This window comes from Melozone crissalis, unplaced genomic scaffold (assembly GCF_028551555.1).
Source record: "Melozone crissalis strain CALT ecotype California unplaced genomic scaffold, PUWL_Pcris_2 ptg000053l_1, whole genome shotgun sequence".
Lineage (NCBI taxonomy): Eukaryota > Metazoa > Chordata > Aves > Passeriformes > Passerellidae > Melozone > Melozone crissalis.
The window spans coordinates 1,747,567-1,768,015 of NW_026535831.1; positions in this window are offsets into that span (position 1 = coordinate 1,747,567).

The following is a 20,449-nucleotide window of genomic DNA, read 5'->3' on the forward strand; positions in this document are numbered from 1 at the left end:
AAGTTTTTCCTCATAGAAACTCTTGTGGAGGAGGCATTACCAGATGTCAAGAGAAGTGCAGACCCCGCTCTGCCAGGGCTCAGCTGCACCAAAGGCCTGAGGATAAACAGGACACTCAGTGTCAGAAATGTGATCCTGTGGAGAAGGATCAGAACCAGTGCTCAGAGGTGGAACAATGATAACTTGCTTAAATAACAAGATCCACCCTGCGCTTGGGCTGGTATTCCATTCCAGGCTCTATCTCCACAAATTAGAAATATTCCTGTGGGTAATTTCTTAGGTGTCATGATACTAGAGCCTTTACACTGGTTATAAAGTTGTTTGGACACTATTTCCGGGCTTAGAGATGAATCCAGAGTAGCTTATGTCTGTTTATGCTGACTCATCCTTTGAAAATTAGAGTAATCAAAGCTGTAACTCCTCCAAGGCTGAGACAAAGCAATGACTGATTAATCTGTCTAGCAAGTGTTATCCATACATTATCTCTAGGTTGACTAAAATGTGCTACCTTTAATTCTTCAGCTACTACTATACTGAGCAATATAACAAAAGTGAACCTCATTTTTCTGTTTTTGTATTGACCTTCCTTTTCATATCAGTTTTCAACCTTACTGTTCCTGACACCTGAAAACCACACCTTTGTAACCTTCTAATGCAGTTATCTAATGCTTAATTGGGATCTCCTCTTATAGGACCTACAACAGAATGTTGTGTTAAAGGCACCAGTTTTCTACACCTTATTGAGGCTATATATGAAGCACTTTGATCTTTAACCTTTTTCAAAATACACTGTACCTCCCATCGATAATAAGCCAAGATTTTCTGCTCATGAGATTCATAAAGGTCTAAAGCTGAGGCATTGTTTAGCTCTGTATCATTCCATAGTGCCTGCTCCCAATTATGTTCCCAGATATGCCTATAATTACAGGTGTTGCACCATAAATGAAAAAGTAACAACTGATCACAACCCCCACAACACAGTGCAACCCAAGCAGCACAATTTAGGCTGTGATATTCAAAACAGTTCTCTTTTGCCGGTCCTCTTATATGGAAAGATGATAATGATTCAATAATGTTGTAGTAGACAGGGAGAGGCGCTCGGAAAATCTCGCGATGTCACGGAAAGCAGCAGGGTTCCTCTCCCCCTAACTTCTAGTGATAAGGGATCACCCAAGAATGTAGTTCCCCCCTAACATTAGTAACTTTTACTCCTTGCTAACCAATTACAGTAAGGCAAGACCCCCTGACGTAGAGAAAAAACTTGCAGAGTATAAAACCCGACGAGACGGGACAATAAAGGTCTTGAACCGTCCACCATACTGGTGCTAGCGTGTGTTCTTGGCCCGAGTGACCCTGGAGAGTTTGGGTTGCCGTGCCGTTTCCTCAGAGCCAGGTCGCCTCGCCTTGCATCAGAAGGCGACAAGTGGTGCCGGAAACCCGGGATCGAACCAGTGCCCGGGGAACGGGGATCACCTGGAGAGAGGACGGCGGCTGCACAGCTGGCCTTGTGCAGCGGAGGGGACGCCCTCGAATCATGGAAGCGATCGCAAAGGTAGTAAGTGAAATGCATGCACAATGGGGAATCGATTGTAAGCTCAAGGATATGACTCTCGCATTGCCGAGATTGATTAAGCTGGGGGCTATAGAGAGCCCCGTGGATATTTTACACCCGGAGGTGTGGGATAATTGTACGAAAACCCTGGCCGAGGATACCATGTGTTCAGGCTCGGGGAAAGCCCTAAAATCGTGGGGCAGAGTCATCCGGGCTCTGCAAAAGGCTCGACAAGAGCAAGAAACCTGGAAAGCTGCCAGAAGCTGTTTAATAGCCACTCCGCAGTTAGGGGTGGGGGCAGCGACACAGACCACCTCGGAAAGCGATCAGATTGCAGATGGGGATGTGCGGGGGCTAGGCGCGTCCCACCTCCCCTCGAGCCCGAGCCCAAAACCCCCGGGAGACCCCCCAGCCCCCCCGCGGAGCCCGCCAAATCCCAGCCCCCCCTCGGAGCCTCTCGACAAAACCACGGCCCCTCTACCCGTCCCCCCACCGCCAATTGCCGACCAGACGGAAGAGGCAGAGCAACGTGCGCGGTGTTTTTGGGGGGGGCTGACGGAGGAGGCGCGGGAAGCGGCGGGACGGTCAGGAACCGCCCGGATCGATAACATCTCTCCGCCGCCGTATGGGCTCGAAGATGGCGGCCGGCCGCATGGTCAGGGCGGAAGAGAAGAGGGGACAAAGGGCGGAAGTGGGATCAGCCCGCTTAACATTGCATGCGCGGGAGAGCGGGGAGGGGGGACGGTCCCTGCGGTGAGGGGTGAGACCAATCAGAGCGCTCTATTCAAATTAAGCCCGTATAAGGCAAGGACCTCCCCCAGCAGGAGGCGGGGAGACCCCAGGGGGAGGGAATGGTCCGCCCCCCGCAGGAGGGGGCGGGGTCGGAGCCCGAGAAAAAGGCAGAGCAGCCCGGAAGTGCTCGATCAGTCGACTTCCGACTCCGACTCAGACTCGAGCCGGGACGAGTCCGAGAGGGAGTCGGGGAGCTCCGGTTCGGATACTAGCCTTAACAGAGGGAGAGCAGCAGCATACAAAGTCTCTAGTCACAGCGCTCCCGCATGGGTGAAGGGGTTATCAGAGAAAGACCGGACCCCTCTTACAGATTGGCGAAAAATAAAGATAGCCTGCGCCGAGTACACCCCTTCAGCCAAGCTAGTGTTCCCTGTCCGTGTGGGGGGGGCAGGCGAAAACCAAAGAAGGACCTATTCTCCAGTGAGTCCAAAAGAGGTACAGGCAATTATTAAAGCGATTGCAGACAAGGGAATTAATTCTGCCATGGTTACCACACTCATTGATGGCGTTTTTGGGGGGGATGACATGCTTCCCTTTGACATCAAACAGACATGTAGGATGATTTTCGATGGCGCGGGGATGATTGTTTTTAAACAAGAGTGGGAGGATCAATGCGCAAAGGAGCTAGCCCAGATAACGGGGCCTGACCATCCACTGCACGGCTCCAGTATACAGAGATTGATGGGGAGAGACCCCACGATGATCACCCCCCAGGCTCAGGCTGAGGGATTAAGGGCCCATGAAGTTATGACAACCACTCGTGCTGCCCAGGAAGCCATCCGTGCTACTGCCAAAGTAGTAGCCAAACCCTCACAATGGTCTACCATAAGACAGAGTGAAAGTGAGAGCTTCACTCAGTTTGTGGACAGACTTCAGGCGGCGTTAGACTCCTCCTCATTGCCCCCAGAGGCTAAGGGTCCCGTGCTGGCAGACTGCCTACGCCAGCAATGCAACTCAGCCACTAAGGACATTCTAAGATCACTGCCACCTGGGGCCACCATAGCAGACATGATCAGACACGTCGCAAAGGAGGAACACCTTGCTCCCATCCAAGCAGCAGTCCACACTGCAATAACCAGTGTGATGGCGTGCCTTAAGTGTGGCCAGGCAGGCCACATGGCAGTAAACTGCCCCCAGCCAAGGCGCCGATCAGCAGCTGCTCCACCACGCCAGGGAGAACTTAGGGGACCGTGCTGGGCATGTGGGAAGAAGGGGCATTTAGCTAAGGAATGCAGATCCAGGCTTCAGGGAAACGGCAGAGGGAGGGGGTGGCCGGGCCGTGCTCAGCCCCCTCCCGCCTGGAATATGCAGCGGCCCAGCTACAGCAACCCCCAGTGGGGACCCTCATATCCCATGCCCCCGCAGGGAGCAATCAATTTTACATCCCCACCTACAACGCAATGGCAGAATTGCACAACACCACCAGTAATGCTTTCACACCCCCCACCACCACAAACCACGCCGGTGTCACAGGACCAACAGGGGACACCTCAGCGCGGGATCCCTGGGTGGCCCTGGCCATGAGAATAGGGAAGGAACCCTTGATGGTGTGGGGGACATGCCGCCTTTACGGCGGTCGGGATCCCCACATCATAAGGTTTCAGTTCTGGGCCGACACGGGATCAGACTGCACAATTATTCCCCAAGCGCATTGGCCCGGGCATTGGCAATTCAAAGAAGTCCCTCCAGTGAACGGAGTGGGAGGGCAGTCCCGGGCATGGAAAAGCACCCAGCTGGTGGCTTTAACACTTCATACAAAAGAGGGACCAGAACAGACAGTAGCAATTTACCCCTACATTTTGCAAAATTCTCCACCCCTGTTGGGAAGGGATGTTCTTTCCTTGCTAGGATTCCGGATCACAAATTTATCCTAAGGGCCACTGCTGTGCACCCCCCGCTGCCAATCAAATTAACTTGGAAATCATCAGACCCCGTATGGGTTGAGCAGTGGCCCCTGACAGAGCCTCGAATGGCAGCCTTGCTGGAACTGGTCAACCGCGAACTGCAAAAGGGTCACATAGAACCCTCCATCAGCCCATGGAACACCCCTGTATTCGTGATCCCCAAAAGGTCCGGAGAAGGTTATCGCCTCGTCCACGACCTGAGAGAAGTAAACAAGACGATCCGACCCATGGGTCCAGTCCAGACACTGCTCCCCGCGAACTCAGCCATCCCCGAAGGGCAGCCGTGCGCAGTGCTGGACATCAAGGACTGTTTCTTTTCGATACCCCTGCACCCTGAGGACCGAGAGCGATTCGCCTTTTCCGTGGTGTTTCGGAACGGCGAGCGGCCCAACCTTCGCTTCCAATGGAGAGTACTTCCACAAGGTCTTGTTGACAGCCCTGTCATATGCCAAATCACCGTGGACAAAGCACTGATGCCAGTCCGACACTCCCATCCCGATGCAACCATCATCCAGTACATGGATGACATCTTGGTCGCAGCACCATCAGCAAGCAAAGTGGATCACCTGGTGTCCACAATCACGGAAACCCTTCAGGCCAACGGCTTCGAGATCGCGAGCGCAAAGATCAAGAGAGGACCCTGCGTGACCTTCCTGGGAGTGGGGATCACAAGCTCCTACGTGACACCCCCCAAAGCGAAAGTCCGTCGAGACATCGAGACGCTCCACGACGTGCAACGCCTGGTGGGATCGCTGCAGTGGGTTCGCAACATCCTCCTAGTTCCCCCCGAGGTCATGGACCCTCTATATGACCTCCTGAAAGGAAAGAACCCTTGGGATCCCAAGAAGCTGACACCACAGGCAAGGAGCTCCCTCGACTTCATCGAAAGCCAGATGGCCACTGGCACACTTGCCAGGTGGAACCCAGCCATGCCCCTGGACTTATACGTCCACTTTACACCGAAGGGGGGAGTGGGAGCACTGGCTCAAGGACTTTCCGAAAAGGCCCGACCCATCCAATGGGTGGTGCTCGGAAGACCTGCCCGTGCGTTTTCCCCGGGAATAGAATGCATTGCTAACCTCATCATGAAGGGCAGGAAACTCGCTTTGAGACACCTGGGAACAGAGCCGACAAGCATCCACCTCCCTTTCCGTAAGCAACCGACCTTGGAGTCAGCCATAATATCGGAGCACCTAGCCCTTGCTCTCACCGGCTTCGGAGGGGAAATCTCCTACTCCTCCAAGCCACCCTGGACTAAGCTACTGACCATAGTCGACATGGACACGCCGCCAAAGGTCATGGGTCGACCGCAGCCAGGACCAACGGTCTTCACAGACGCTTCCTCCATGACCTCAACCGCAGCAGCAGTGTGGCAGACAGGAGAGCAATGGCATTGCGTCAAAGCGTGTGACCCCACACTGTCGGTGCAACAGCTGGAGGCAGCAGCAGTGGTCTTGGCGTGCGGACTCTTCCAAGAAGAACACCTCAACATTGTAACAGACTATATTCGTGGCGAGGCTTTGCCAAGCCATGGCAGGACCAGGTGTGTCAACATCTGCAGCAGCCCTAATGCTGGAAGAAGCACTCTCCTCGCGACAGGGCACCGTGTCAGTCATCCACATCAACAGCCACGACCCAATCAAAGGTTACTTCCAGATCGGCAACGACAAAGCGGACGCCGCAGCGAAAGGCGTCTGGACGTTGCAGGAAGCTCGTCAACTGCACGAGTCGCTCCACATCGGAGCCAAAGCACTGGCAAAGAGATGCGGAATCCCGACAGCGGACGCGAAACATGTGGTAGCCACCTGCCCTCATTGCCGGAAGTCACCCCTGTGGACCTACGGGGTCAACCCGAGAGGCCTCAAGCCCTCAGAAATCTGGCAGTCGGACTTCACTTGGTGCGAACTGCTGAGGCCCCGAGCATGGCTTGCAGTGACAGTAGACACTTATAGCGGAATGATCATAGCCACACAGCACGCCAAAACAAACTCCAAGGCCACCATTCAGCACTGGCTGACAGCCATGATCTGGCTTGGTATCCCCAAACAGATCAAAACTGACAACGGTTCCAGTTTCATTTCTAAACCGGTACAAGAGTTCGCTTCGAAATGGGGCATCACATTAGTGCGAGGTATCCCGTATAACAGTACCGGACAGGCCATAGTCGAGAGAGCAAATCAGACCCTGAAAACCAAGATAGAAGTGTTGGTGGAAGCAGAGGGCTTTGCCAATGCCATTCCCCCAGGAGATCAGGCACGTATACTGGCAACCGCTCTGCTGGCATTGAACCAATTCCCCAGGGGAGATGAAACAAACAGTCCCGTTCAAAAACACTGGGTCACTCGAACGCTAGAGGAGGGCCCGCAGGTTGTAATCAGAAACGAGCTAGGCGAATGGGAACGGGGCTGGAGGTTGATGCTCACGGGGCGAGGGTACGCAGCTGTCAAAAAGGACGGCAAAACTAGGTGGTGTCCACTTAAGTCAATTAAGCCGGACCTCCATAGCGAGCAGAATGAGACTGATGAGAGTTGCGAGTTTCTGTTTACAGGACATGCTCGTGGGACGTCCTCGTGACGCGTACATCCCCATTCCAGAGGTAAGCGACAGACCACCAAGCCGTCAGGCAGCGCCCGAGAGACCCGCGCGGGTGAGACCCAAGCATCAACGGTGTTTTTGTGTGATTTTGCTGTTGGGGCTTGTTGCCAGAGGGCAAGCCAGCCCGGATCACTACCCCCATCGGCCATTCAGGTGGGTCATGCAACACCTTAGTAGTGACAAGGTGCTCAGAGAAATCACCACACCAAACACTCCATCCTTCGTGCTCCACATCACCGACCTGTTTCCAGGACGACCAAAGGTAGACCCCAATTCCCCACACGCCACACACATGTACCTATCCTACTGGTGCCCAGCTTCTAACCCTGGGAAAAGCTACTGCAACCACCCAGGGTGGGGACACTGTGGACACTGGGGCTGCGAAACCATTGTCACAGATGCCAGACCATCGGGGCCTGGGTGGGATCCACAAGAGCCCGACAAATTCTTACAGTTCACTTGGGCACCCACTGGTTGCAAAACACCCATCCTCATACCTGGAAACTTCCATCGATATCGCCATAAAATCCCCAGATTTCGGAAATGCACAGATTACAACATGACAGTTTTACAGCCTCATCACCCTAGCTGGACAACAGGCAAAACATGGACAGTAGTCCTTCAAGGGTCAAAAGAAAAGGTGAACGTGCGAATTATTAGGCTCCAACCGTCGGCACCCCGAGCGGTTGGACCCGACAAAGTGGTTAAAAGTGTGCCGAAAGGGAGAAACGCGACCCGCCCCAAAGCCTTACCCACAAGGGTCGCTGATATCCCGACCGGCCATGTAGAAGCCTTTCAGATAGGCCGTTTAGCCAAGTCAGATTTAGACCCAATCCTTCGTATGTTAGAAGCTACCTTCCTATCCCTGAACGAATCTAACCCTAACCTAACCGAACCCTGCTGGCTTTGTTACGATGTCGAACCCCCCTTTTACGAAGGAGTTGCTCTAAACACTCCCTTCAGTTACTCCACAGCAGATGCACCCAACCAATGTAGATGGGACACCCCCCGCAGAGGAATCACCTTGAGTCAAGTCACAGGCCAGGGCAGATGCTTTGGCAATGCAACCCTAGCTAGGCGGAAAGGCAACGTCTGCACCGAAGTTGTCAAACCCGATAGGAAAAACAATAAGTGGGTAGTCCCATCCACATCTGGGATGTGGGTTTGCCAGCGATCAGGAGTGAGTCCTTGTGTGTTCCTTGCCAAATTCGATGACTCTAACGACTTTTGTGTCCAAGTTCTGATTGTTCCTAGGATCCTGTACCGCGCAGATGGAGAAGTATACCCCCTTTTTGAGGAACCCACCCGGCTTCGCAAAAGAGAAATAGTAACAGGTATAACCATCGCAATGCTGCTGGGCCTAGGAGCAGCCGGAACGGCCACGGGAGTCTCAGCCTTGGCGACCCAGCACCAAGGACTGTCCCAGCTGCAAGCAACGATTGACGAGGACCTGCAAAGGATCGAGAAATCCATCTCCTTTCTAGAGAAGTCAGTCTCCTCACTCTCAGAAGTGGTCTTGCAGAACAGGCGAGGTCTAGACCTCCTGTTCATGCAGCAAGGGGGTTTGTGTGCCGCCTTGAAGGAGGAGTGCTGCTTCTATGCAGACCACATGGGAGTCGTGAGAGACTCCATGGCGGAACTCCGAAACAGACTGGCTCAGAGACAGAAAGACAGGGAAGCCCAACAGGGTTGGTTTGAATCCTGGTTCAACCGATCACCATGGCTAACCACTCTGGTTTCTACCCTAATAGGCCCATTGGCATTACTGCTTTTGGCAGTCACCTTCGGACCGTGCCTGCTGAACAAGCTGGTCTCGTTCATTCAGACCCGCCTGGAACGGGCCAACATCCTGTTCATAGGCCGACAACAACTCCTGTGAATTCAACCAGAGAACACTGCCAGTCACAAGATTTTCTACCCAAGTTTACCAAACCTCTTTCTTTGTCAACAACCTCATACCTCGTCTCGGTACCTATGTATATGACTACCTCGTTCATTTGTGAAAAAGGGGGGGGAGATGTAGTAGACAGGGAGAGGCGCTCGGAAAATCTCGCGATGTCACGGAAAGCAGCAGGGTTCCTCTCCCCCTAACTTCTAGTGATAAGGGATCACCCAAGAATGTAGTTCCCCCCTAACATTAGTAACTTTTACTCCTTGCTAACCAATTACAGTAAGGCAAGACCCCCTGACGTAGAGAAAAAACTTGCAGAGTATAAAACCCGACGAGACGGGACAATAAAGGTCTTGAACCGTCCACCATACTGGTGCTAGCGTGTGTTCTTGGCCCGAGTGACCCTGGAGAGTTTGGGTTGCCGTGCCGTTTCCTCAGAGCCAGGTCACCTCGCCTTGCATCAGAAGGCGACATAATGTCAATCAGTTCCCTCGTCGTCCGGCAACGGCGTGTTATGGCCTTATCAGGCATTGCAGGACAGGTGGTAATTGGACTACGAAAAGAAAGCTGTTAACTGTTTTCATTCATGCAAACCTGGAGAGGAGGTGAACAAGCCTGAAAATGCTCCTTTCTGTCCTTACATGGGTTTCTCAGAAATGTTCAAAGTCAGTTTTCAGTTAGTAATCCTTTAGTCACTTGGCTCAAATGGCATCAACTGGGTGATTCTCAGTCCTTTGTTAATTTGGAGTGGTGGAAAGTAGTATGCATTTAAAGCACTTAAAATATTTAACTTAACAGACTTATTTGCAAATCATGTAAAATCACTTAAATCTACTTCAAACTTAACAGAATCTAACTTAACTTACTTAATAATACTTAACAAAAATTAATTTTCTTCAAATCCCACACAACTCAAACCTATATATAATTTAAACTTAGAAGACCTCGAACCCAACCGAAAACAAGCTCAACAAACTTAACCTTAACATTTAATGGCACTTAATTGATAACTTAACTTAAACTACTTAATAACAGATAAAACTTACTATAGAAATAATATATGGCATTCACTATAACTCACCCACGGGCCCGATTCCAAAACACTCAACTAAAACAACTTTTCTCACGTTTTTTGCTGCAGCATTTATACCAAAAAACACACTCACAACATCTCACTCATACAATCCATCCAACACATCTCAACATTTTTAAATTTTTCAAAACACAGCTTTAGAGTCTAATGTTCCACCGGCCCAGCCATCCGGGCTTCTGATGTTCAAAGTCTCTGGTAATACAGGTGTTTCCAAGACAGCATAACCAATGCCGAGCCAAATCGGCCGAAATTTGACTCCTGCATTCATTTACGCCGATTTCTGCTTTACAGTCTGTGCTGGGGAGAACAAAAGATCTTTACTAACTTAGGTGAAAAACATCCTGACAGCAATAGTCCTTGGTGTCACTTGTTTAGTTTCACTAATCTTTTAATTGCAATAGGAATCTTTTCTTTTGTTGACAAGAGTCACAGTTATTACGGCTGTTAGATCTTAAACTGTAGCTTTTGCTGGCTACGGGGCAGAGGGAGAAACGCTCCCGCTTGAAAAAGCGCTCCGGTCCCCCGGCGCTCGTGTCGGAGCGGGCAAAAACTCCCCCCTCGCGCTGGGCTCTTTGTTTACTCACTGTTTGCCGGCTGACTGCTGCAGGCACCGCTGCACGCGTGGCTCCCCCCGCGGTGGCGCGGCTCCTTCGCTCCCCCCGCGGCGCTCGGCTCCCGCGGCGCCGGCTTCTTCGGTCGCTCCCCCCGCGGCGCGCTTCGGTCGCTCCCGGCGCGGCTCCCGCGGCGGCGGCTCCTTCCGCGCGGCGGCTCCGCTCTCCCCGCCGCTGCCTCCGCAGCAATTCAGGCGGTCGCTCGCCGCGACTGCTCACCGTGGCGGCGCGCCTGTGCCGGGTTCGGAGTAGCACAGCACCGCAAGCGCCATGAGCTGCGGCTGCTGTTTTGCACTCAGAGAGATAGTAACACAGCGCACCATACATCACTCGCCATGGCTTGCTTAGCTTCTTGGCAGTTTTATCACTCTCTAAAGCAGCCTCTGACAATAAATCACCGAATTCACGCCATGCTGTTAAGTCGTAAACCTTACGGAAAATCCCTTTATCATAGCCGTAAGTCCAAAGTCCTGTTAATTCCTTTTGCCAATTCATTCCCTTAATTTGTCTTTTTTGCAAGAAAGTAATAAAAAGTTCTATGCAGCTTGCCGGTCCATACCTATATAAATGAGCGCGCTCTGCAGCACCTCCGGCGTCGGCCGCACTTACCAGCCAAGACCCGTCTGTTACGGTCGCTTGGGGCCGGCATGCATCGGCGGACTTCGTCCGCTTTGTTTTCGTGCTTATTGCTGTTCCGCAGCTGCTCCTCGGAACCTGGACAAGTCCTCACCTCCCCGTGGTTTTCGTTATCCCCGAGAGCGTTCGATCGTGGTTCGGTATCACGTCCAGGGGTCAACCATTTGTTGGAGATGAGGGGGAGACGACCATCCTTTAATGCATCGAACTCCAATTTTATTGATCAATCAATCACCTTAAATAACAAAGTTAACGAACTTCATGCATATTCTGTAATCCAATTTCATGATAGGCTAACAGAGAAACTTCTAACCACTCCTCTTGTTTTAGAATACCTACAATTGTTTATTAAAAACAGAACCAGTGTTCCCAAAACTTCTTCATCAGTTCTCAGGGTGCCAGCTTTTCCCAGAGATGGTGTTCTTCTTGTTATGGGAAGACAGCCTGAGAACTTTATTGTTTATAAAGAGAGTCAAATTGTTTATAGAAATCAGAAGGCTGAGAACTGTTAGGAACTGCTTTACTTTTCCCTTCTACTTTTCTCTCAATTATATGTCTCATGGCCTTTTTCTTCAAGCCATTCTTGAAAAACTCTCCAACAGGGGAACATTCTAGAACTGGGGAGGAGAACAAGGATGATGTAACTTGGGTCACCAACATGTAACGGACATGACGCCAGCAGGACATGCACCAGGGGACAATGTCACCACACCTATGGGGATGCTGCCACCAGGACGCCTCCAGTGACACCAGCATGGCCCCGCATGGCCCCTGTGGGTGACACTGACCCTTGCCCTGTCCCCAGGGGCGATTGGGGTCCCCTGAGCGCGGTGGCCCTGGGACACCCTGGTGGCTGTCACTCACTCCTGGACCCCTTGTCACCAGCTGAACAAGCTCCCATCCTGCCCTGCTGGGGGGTGACATTCGGTTGGGACACCAAAATGGTGGCAGGGAGGACGTGGTGGCAGGAACTGCATCAGGCAGCGCCATGGCTGAGATAAAGGTGCTGGTGGCACTGTGGTGGCACTGATGCTGTCCCAGTTCATGTCCCCATCCATGTTCATGTCCTCCCATGTCCCCATCCATGGCTGTGTCCCCCCCTGTCCCTGTCCATGGCCATTTCCAACCCAGGTCCCCACCCAAGGCTGTGTCCCCACACATGCCCATCCAAGCCTTAGTTCAATGTCTTGATTTTTACCCCAATTTCAGGGGTTTCAAAGGGATGAACAGAAAAACCTTTGTGTTTGAAGGCCAAAACAAAAGGATTTATGTGTCCCTGCCAGAAGAGCATCCACATGCTTGGGTGGGTGGGAAGAACCTTTTTTGGAGGGGTTTCTACCCCACTGTCTCCAAAATCATGGGTTTTGCCCCAATCTAACCTGATTTGGTTGTGGAAGATGCCTGTGGGGCAGAGAGAATTAAAATGATGGATTTATGTTGGAGAAGACCTCCAAGGCCATCCAGTGTTACTTGATGCCACCAAAAGACGCAAAAAGTGAGATTTTTCTGGGGTCAGAAGTCAACAAATCTGCTCGATGTCACTATAGGACACAAAACAACACGAGCGCACATACCACTGTTGTCAAGGTGAAAAAAGGAAAGTTTATTTTCTGACTCCAACATTTATAGTTTTCCAAAAGTGACAGTGGATCAGAGGGTGAAAGTCCCACCTCTCCAATTACTCTGGACAAACCAACAGTCCATCAAATTTCTCCTCCTCCATCAAAGAATGCAAAACAATAAGTTATTTACAGGAAGTGTGTGAGAAAGTTTGCTACAAGAATGTAAACATCAGAAGGCTTAGAAAATCTTAAAAAATCAGGGCAATAGCTCTCCACAATGGATTTCTGATGCTGGTCTGTGGATGTGTCCAGGTGCTCATGGGGAGCCAGGAGCCAGCCAGGTCTCTTCCTAACACAGATCACTGGCACCAGAGGTCACCAGGGCTCTGCCCACTGGGGTCACTGGGGATCATCCAGTGCTTATCCTCCAATGAGGGATGGAGCTGTGGAGCTGGAGTAGCACACAAAGCTCTTCCTGCCCTGGGGGCACTCCCACAGCTTCTCTCAGTGCTGGCTGTGTTGGTGCTGGGTCAAGGCTGACCTCTTGGAGAAGTTCTTCCCACACTGGGGACACTCGTAGGGCCTCTCCCCGCTGTGGATGTGCTGGTGGGCAGTCAGGTGGGAGCTCGTCCTGAAGCTCTTCCCACACTCCCCACACCTGTAGGGCTGTTCCCCCATGTGGCTCCGCTGGTGGGCAGTCACTTCATAGCTGGTCTTGAAGCTCTTCCCACACTGGGGACACTCGTAGGGCCTCTCTCCAGTGTGGATGAGCCAGTGCCTGATGAGGGTGGAGTTCTCCCTGAAGCCCTTCCCACAGTTAGGGCAGCGGAAGGGCCTCTCCTCTGTGTTGAATGCGCTGGTGCTGGAGGAGATTGGAGGTGGTCTTAAACCTCTTCCTGCATTTATCACACTCGTACGGCCTCTCCCCTTTGTGAATCTTCTGGTGGCGGATCAGGCTGGAGTTGCAGGAAAAGCTCTTCCCACACTCCCCACATTCGTAGGGGAGTGCTGCTCTGGTGGATAATCCGGCTGGACCTCAAACTGAAGCTCTTCCCATACCTGGGACACTCCTAGGGCCTCTCCCTGGAGTGGATGAGCTGGTGCCTGAGGAGGCTGTGCTTGTGCCTGAATCCCTTCCCGCAGTGGGGGCAGTGGAAGGGCCTCTCCTCGGTGTGAGTGCACTGGTGCAGGAGGAGGCTGGAGCTACTCTGAAAGCTCTTGCTGCATTTGTCACACTCACAGGGCTTTTCCCCTGTGTGGCTCCTCTGGTGGAAAATCAGGCTCGATCTGGCTCTGAAGCTCTTCCCACACTCAGGACATCCGTAGGGCCGTTCCCCCGGGTGGACGTGCTGGTGGCGGATCAGGCTGGAGTTGTGGCTGAAGCTCTTCCCACACTGCCCACACTCGTAGGGCCATTCCCCAGTGTGGATTCTATAATGGTAGGTCAGGTGGCATCTCTTGCTGAAGCTCTTCCCACATTCTGAGCACTTGTGGGGCTTCTCCCCATCCTGAAGCTGCTCAGGGACCCCCGGCTCCAAGCTCTGGCCGCCTCCCTGGAACAGGGTGGGTCTTTCCTCCTCAGATCCCCGTGATCCACGTTTGCAGCCTCTCCTTGTGTGAGATCTCCGGAACTTTTCCTCCCCATTGGATTCCTGTCCTGTGAAGCCGCTCAAAACGGCCTCTACCAAGAGGTTCTGCTGTGGGGATTTGTCCTCCCTGCTCTCCATCCTCAGCTCCTTCCCTGGAGGAGGAAGGACAAGGAGAGGATGGGATTTGCCTCTGTGCCAGAGGGAAGGGGAAGGAGATCCCCCCAGTGCATCCCTGGCTGGACAGCATCAGCAGTGGGGTTGTCCTGCAGCCGGGAGCCATGCTGGGCTGGGAGATGGAGCAGGACAGAGGGGGAAATGGGCACTGACTTCTCCTCACCTGCCTAGGTGCCCTGGGCCATCTTCTTCCTCTTCCTCCTCGCAGCCTCTTCCTCCACCTGGCCAAGGTTTGGGAATGGGAAGTCCTGGTTTGGGGAGCAAAACAAGTGCTGAGCGTGTTGGGTTTGATGGTCCCGGTGCCCAAGGGCAGCTGGAGAAGTCAGCGCCCCTTTCAGGCTCGGGGGGCCCGGACCCCACTCATCCCCAGCCTCCCGCACCCCTCCCGGCTGCCGGGGGTCCCTCTGCCCCGAGATCGTCCCTCTCCGGGGCTCTTCCCACTCCTGGGCTCCCGCGTTTCCCCCCTGGCTCTCCCGGGGATCCCCAGAGCCGAGATCACCCCCTCCCTGCTGGTACCGGGCCAGCGCCCCGTGGGACCCCCCGAGATCCCTGCGGGGCCATTTCCGGCTCTGCTTTGGGCTCCTGCACAATCCAAACATCCCTGCCCCGCCAAAAAACCCTCCCGGAGAACCCCCGCCATGGGCTTGGGGCAACTCCCCCTCCCCGCTCACCTGCGGGCTCCGGAGGGGCGGAACCGGGGCAGCCGCGGCCCGAGTGGGGGAACCGCGTGGGGTTGGTGCTGCGGCTTGAAATAAGGCTTGAAATAAACAGGGCCAGGAGACTTCTTCTCCTTTTTAATGCCTTTATTACAAGTGATCAGCTCAGGATTGGGCGGCTCGACGGGTCTGCAGCGTTCGTCGTCTCTCAGGGCGACTCAGAGAAGCAGGAGGATATGCACAGCTCTGTCCACTAGGGGGCAGAGCTGGGGGATCCCGTCCTCGTGGGAGTCTTTTGGGCGCGGTAATCTCCGCCAGATGTTGGCTCGATCCGAGTCCCACTCCCTCCCAGACCTGGCCCGGGGGCCCTCGAAGACAGGGTGAGGAACAATGAAGGCCTCCAGCATCCCTGCAGGCCCAGCACTCCGCTCCTCACATCCAGACATCACTCCGGTCTCTCAACTCTTATTTGGCTCGTTGTTTTTGGGGTCTTCTCAGTACAGCGGGAGACGCACACATCATTCTGGTCTTGGAGTCACTTTGCATAACCCCCCCCTCACCTTCTCAGGTGTCTTCACTATTCTGAGAAAGGTACAACTTAGCCTCGGGCAAGGCTCTGCTAATACAAAAGGAGCAATTAGCCACAACGACCCGTGATTAAGATAACAAAACACGCAGAACTTGGGCAGGGCCAGTGGTCTGGCTGCCTTTTTGTAACTTTTTCTCACAAAAAAAATATTACTGAATTTTTGTTCATAACACGGCTCCTCCTCCGCTGTTCCTCTTCCTCCTGCTCTGGCCCTCCACTTCCTCTACTTCCCGCTCCTCTCTTGCCCTTTCCCTTTCCTTTTCCTCCTCCTCTGTCCCTCCTCTCCCTCCCGCTCCTGCTCCGCTTCCAGCCCAGCCCGGGCAGTGCCGGCACCCAAAAGCAGCCGCGCTCTGCCCTGGGGGGGGGGGGGTTTCAAAGCGGCCCCGGCCCGCGCGGCTGGTGTTATGAACAAAAATTAGGTTAATATTTTTTTTGTGAGAAAAAGTTACAAAAAGGCAGCCAGATCACTGGCCCTGCCCAATTCTGCGTGTTTTGTTATTGTAATCACGGGTCGTTGAGGCTAATCGGTCCTTTTGTATTAGCAGAGCCTTGCCCGAGGCTAAGTTGTACCTTTCCCAGAATAGTGAAGACATCTGAGAAGGTATGGGGGGTTATGCAAAGTGACTCCAAGACCAGCATTCTTTGTGGGACCCCGACTCCAAACTCACGGAGAAAACTCCAAAAACAACAAGCCAAATAAGAGTTGAGAGACTGGAGTGATGTCTGGATGTGAGGAGCGGTGTGCTAGGCCTGCAGAGATGCTGGAAACCTTCATTGTTCCTCACCCTGTCTTCGAGAGCCCCAGGGCCAGGTCTGGGAGGAAGCGAGATCCAGACTGGACCAACAACTGGACGGGATCACCAGGCCCCAAAGGCTCCCACGAGGACCTGATCCCCAGCTCTGCCCCTAGTGGACAGAGCTGTACATATTCTACTCTTCTGAGCTGCCGTGGGAGAGACGACGGGGAGTGCAGTCCTGCCAAGCCGCCCAATCCTGAGCTGATCACTTGTAATAAAGGCATTAAAAAGGAGAAGAAGTCTCCTGGCCCTGTTTATTTCAGCTGGGAGCGATGGTGAGAGCAGCGGGCAAGAACTGGGAGCGCTCTCCCTGCCGGTGCCGCTCTTACTGGGAGTACTGGGAGGGAACTGGGAGCGCTCTCCCTGCTGGTGCCGCTCTTACTGGGAGCACTAGGAGCGATGGTGAGAGCAGCGGGCAGGAACTGGGAGCGCTCTCCCTGCCGGTGCCACTCTTACTGGGAGCACTGGGAGGGAACTGGGAGCAAACAGCCCCCGGATGCGGCTGCAGCCGGCGGGGGGCGGGGGCGGAGTAAAGGGCGTGGTTATGCTAATCCGGGAGCGATCGCAAGCTGGGATTGGTGGGCGGGAGCAGCGCGGGGTTTGCACGGTCACGTAAGGGCCGGGGGAGGCCTGAGCGATGGCGGCGGCGTCCGGTGAGAGGGGACAGGCAATGGGAATGGGGGCAGGGAATGGGAATGGGAATGGGGACAGTGACCGGGAATAGGGAGAGGGAATGGGTACAGGGACCGGGAACGGGACCGGGAATGGGGACACGGCCGGGGACCTGGAATGGACTGGAAATACGGTACAGGGACCGGGAATACAGGACAGGGAGAGGAATGGGGTCCAGACTGGGATGAGACCTGGACATGAACGAGATAGGGGGGACATGGGAACGGGCCGGGTGAATGGGAGTGACAGCGGGAATGGGGCAGCCGCTCCAGGGGACACCAGGAAGCGGGATAGGGGCACTGGGGGCAGTTCCAGGGCAGGGGGTCCTTGATCAGCTGCCCCAGAACCTCTGCCACGGTCTCCCAGCTCAGCCGGAGCTGCTCAGCCGGAGGTGCTCAAAGCCCTGAGCAACCCCCAAGTCCTTCCCAGGAACCCTCAGAACCCTCAGCTCCCTCGGACCCAGCATCCCCCACATCCCCTGGAACAGCGCCCCATGTCCCCATCCTTCTCTTAGTTCAATGTCTTTGTTTTTACCCAGGTTTTGGGTGTTTGGAAAGGATGAAGGGATATGAAAAGAAAATCCAGGCCACGGACAGCCAGGAGGATGTGGAGCCCCAGCCAGGTGTCTTCCCAACAGGGATCACCGGCACCACTGATCTCTGGGGCTCTGCCCACCGGGGTCACTGGGGGTCATCCAGCACAGATCCTCACGTGGGGATGGAGCTGGAGCAGTGCAAGGAGCTCTTCCCACACTGGGGGCACTCCCAGCGCTTCCCTCAGTGCTGGCTGTGTTGGTGCTGGGTCAGGGCTTACCTCTGGGAGAAGCTCTTCCCACACTGGGGACACTTGTAGGGGCTCTGACATCCCCAGAAGCAGCAGGGCTGGGGAGGGGAGGGGAGAGGAGAGGAAAGGAAAGGAAAGGAGAGGAAGGGAAAGGGAAGGAAAATAGAATGAAGGCTTCATGGCTTGACATAAGGACTGGGACAGTCACCCAGCAAATGACATCATGGGCAAAATAGGTTCAAAATTAGAGACATTAGTTGAATTTATTTCTATCCAGATCAGGGCAGGATAGTGAGAAGTAAAATAAAGCTTCACAAACACCTTCTGCTCATCCCTCCCTCCTTCCCAGCTCTGCCTCCTCCCCCAGTGGTGCAGGCAGACAGGCACTGGGGGCTTTGCTCAGTTCATCACCCGTTGTTTCTCCTGCTGCTCGGGGAGAGGAGTTGTTCCCCTCCTGTGCCAGGGGTCCCTCCTGGGCACACTTCTCCATGAACTTCCCCAGGGTGAGTTCATCTCAGGGACAGCAGCTCTTCACAAACTGCTGCAGGTGCCTGGCTCTCCATGGGCTCACAGGTCCTGCCAGGACCCTGCTCCAGCGTGGGCTCCTCTCGGCAGGGCTTTGCAGCTCCCTGTCAAGTCTCTGCTCCAGCACAGGTTTTCTCATGGGCTTCCAGCCCCTGCTCAGGCCCGCCCTGCTCCAGCACAGGCTCTTCCAGGTGCTGCAGGTGCATCTCTGCTCTCCGGGCCCTCTATCGGCTGCAGGGGCCCAGCTGCCTCCCCAGGGGCTGCCCAGAGAATCTCAGGGCAATCAGCTCCAGCCCCTGGAGCAGCTCCTGCCCCTCCTGCTGCCCATCCTGCCCTGGGCTGTGCAGAGTTGTTCCTCTCAGTGTTCTCACCCTGCTCTTCCCTGCTCACACTCACACCTACACCATCACCCATTTCCTGAAATCTCTCACCCCAAAGGTGTCACCACCCTTTCCAACTGGCCCAGCCTTGGCCAGTGGCCACTCCATCCTGGAGCTGGTTGGAATTGACTGTGGGACACAGAGGAGCAGCTGCTTCCAGCAGCCTCTCACAGAAGGCGCTCCTAGAGCTCCCCCTTACCAAAACCTGGCCATGCAAACCAAGTATAGCATGGCAGGGTTTTTATTACCATTATTAATTCTTGTTATTGCTATTGTGACTATTATTGCTATTAACATTAAGCTATTATTTGTATTACTACTAATATTTTTAGTATTTTTGACTCTATAAATAGTGGCTATAGTAGAACTCAAAACAAAAGTTCTTCATTGCAAGTAGAAGTTATAATTCTGTCAGCCTCTTGCCCTGCCCTGTTCTGTGTCATTGCTGTGTGTGAAGCTGCTGCTGCCCGGGCTCCCTATTTCCCTGGTTTGGGAAATTCCATGGCATTGCTCACATGTCAGAAAGAGAGGGCTCATTCCAATCAAATGGATTGCCTGAGCTCTTCTAGTCCCAGTGCTGGAAGCTTATTTTCTAACGTTGTTGGCTTTCTCAGCTTCTGTCAACATTTGTGATTTTATAACAAAATGTTCTGGGATGTGATTTTGCAAGATTCTCTAATCAGATTTCAGCTTTGCTCTTGGATTCCAGGATGGTGTGTCAGAGCTGAAGGCAGTAGTTTGGGTGGGAAGCCTTCAGTGGGAGCTGGGGTTGCCTCAGCAGTAGCTGGTTGTGCCCATGTGTGAAAAACACCAATCCCTTGTTTTTAAAATTTTTAAAAGTTTAATAGTAATAAAATGGTTATAAAAAACACTGACACAATTAGAGTAATTACAATTTGGACAAATTGAATTAGGACAATATGAGACAACAAATACAAGGAGTTACAGACGTCCGGGTACCTTTTTCTGGGCAGCACAAGCCAAAAAAAGGACACCCGTTAACAAAGGATGAACCCTGAAAAATAATAGCCCGTTGCATATTCATACATTTCATACATGATCCATAAATTCCATTCAAACACAGAATTCTGTCTGGTCAGTGTCAACTTCTTCCTTCTAATCCTAACAGCGCTTTCGAGGCAGGAAGAAGTTTGTTTCTTGTGATAAGAAGGCAATAAATTCTTTTTCTCTGAAGGACTTCGGTGTCCTGTGGCTGCTATTTTGCTGCAAGCCCTTTCTGTTAAACAAAGCATCTTACATAGCATAGTTTCTATTTTAACAATTTTTATAACCTCAAACTATATTTAACGCAGTACTTAAGAAAATTAATTCAGCATTGCTTTCTAACACAACACATATAATATTCTTTTTAATATTTGCGAAAAGCCAATCCTAAAATACTAGCATTTTTCAAAATTCCCACTCTTACTCTTTGTAAATCATTTGGCTTGAGCAATATTTCTTATCTATTTGTATCTTCTGGACTATGCTGGCAAAATAAAACAGGGGATTACGCAAGGAAGAAATACAAAAACAGTTGTAGCACAAAATGAAAGATCTTAATTTCTTCTAATACATTACCTCACCAGCTGGATTTTAACATTGTTTTCTAACTTTTGGACTGGTACCTGGGTTATTATATGCATAT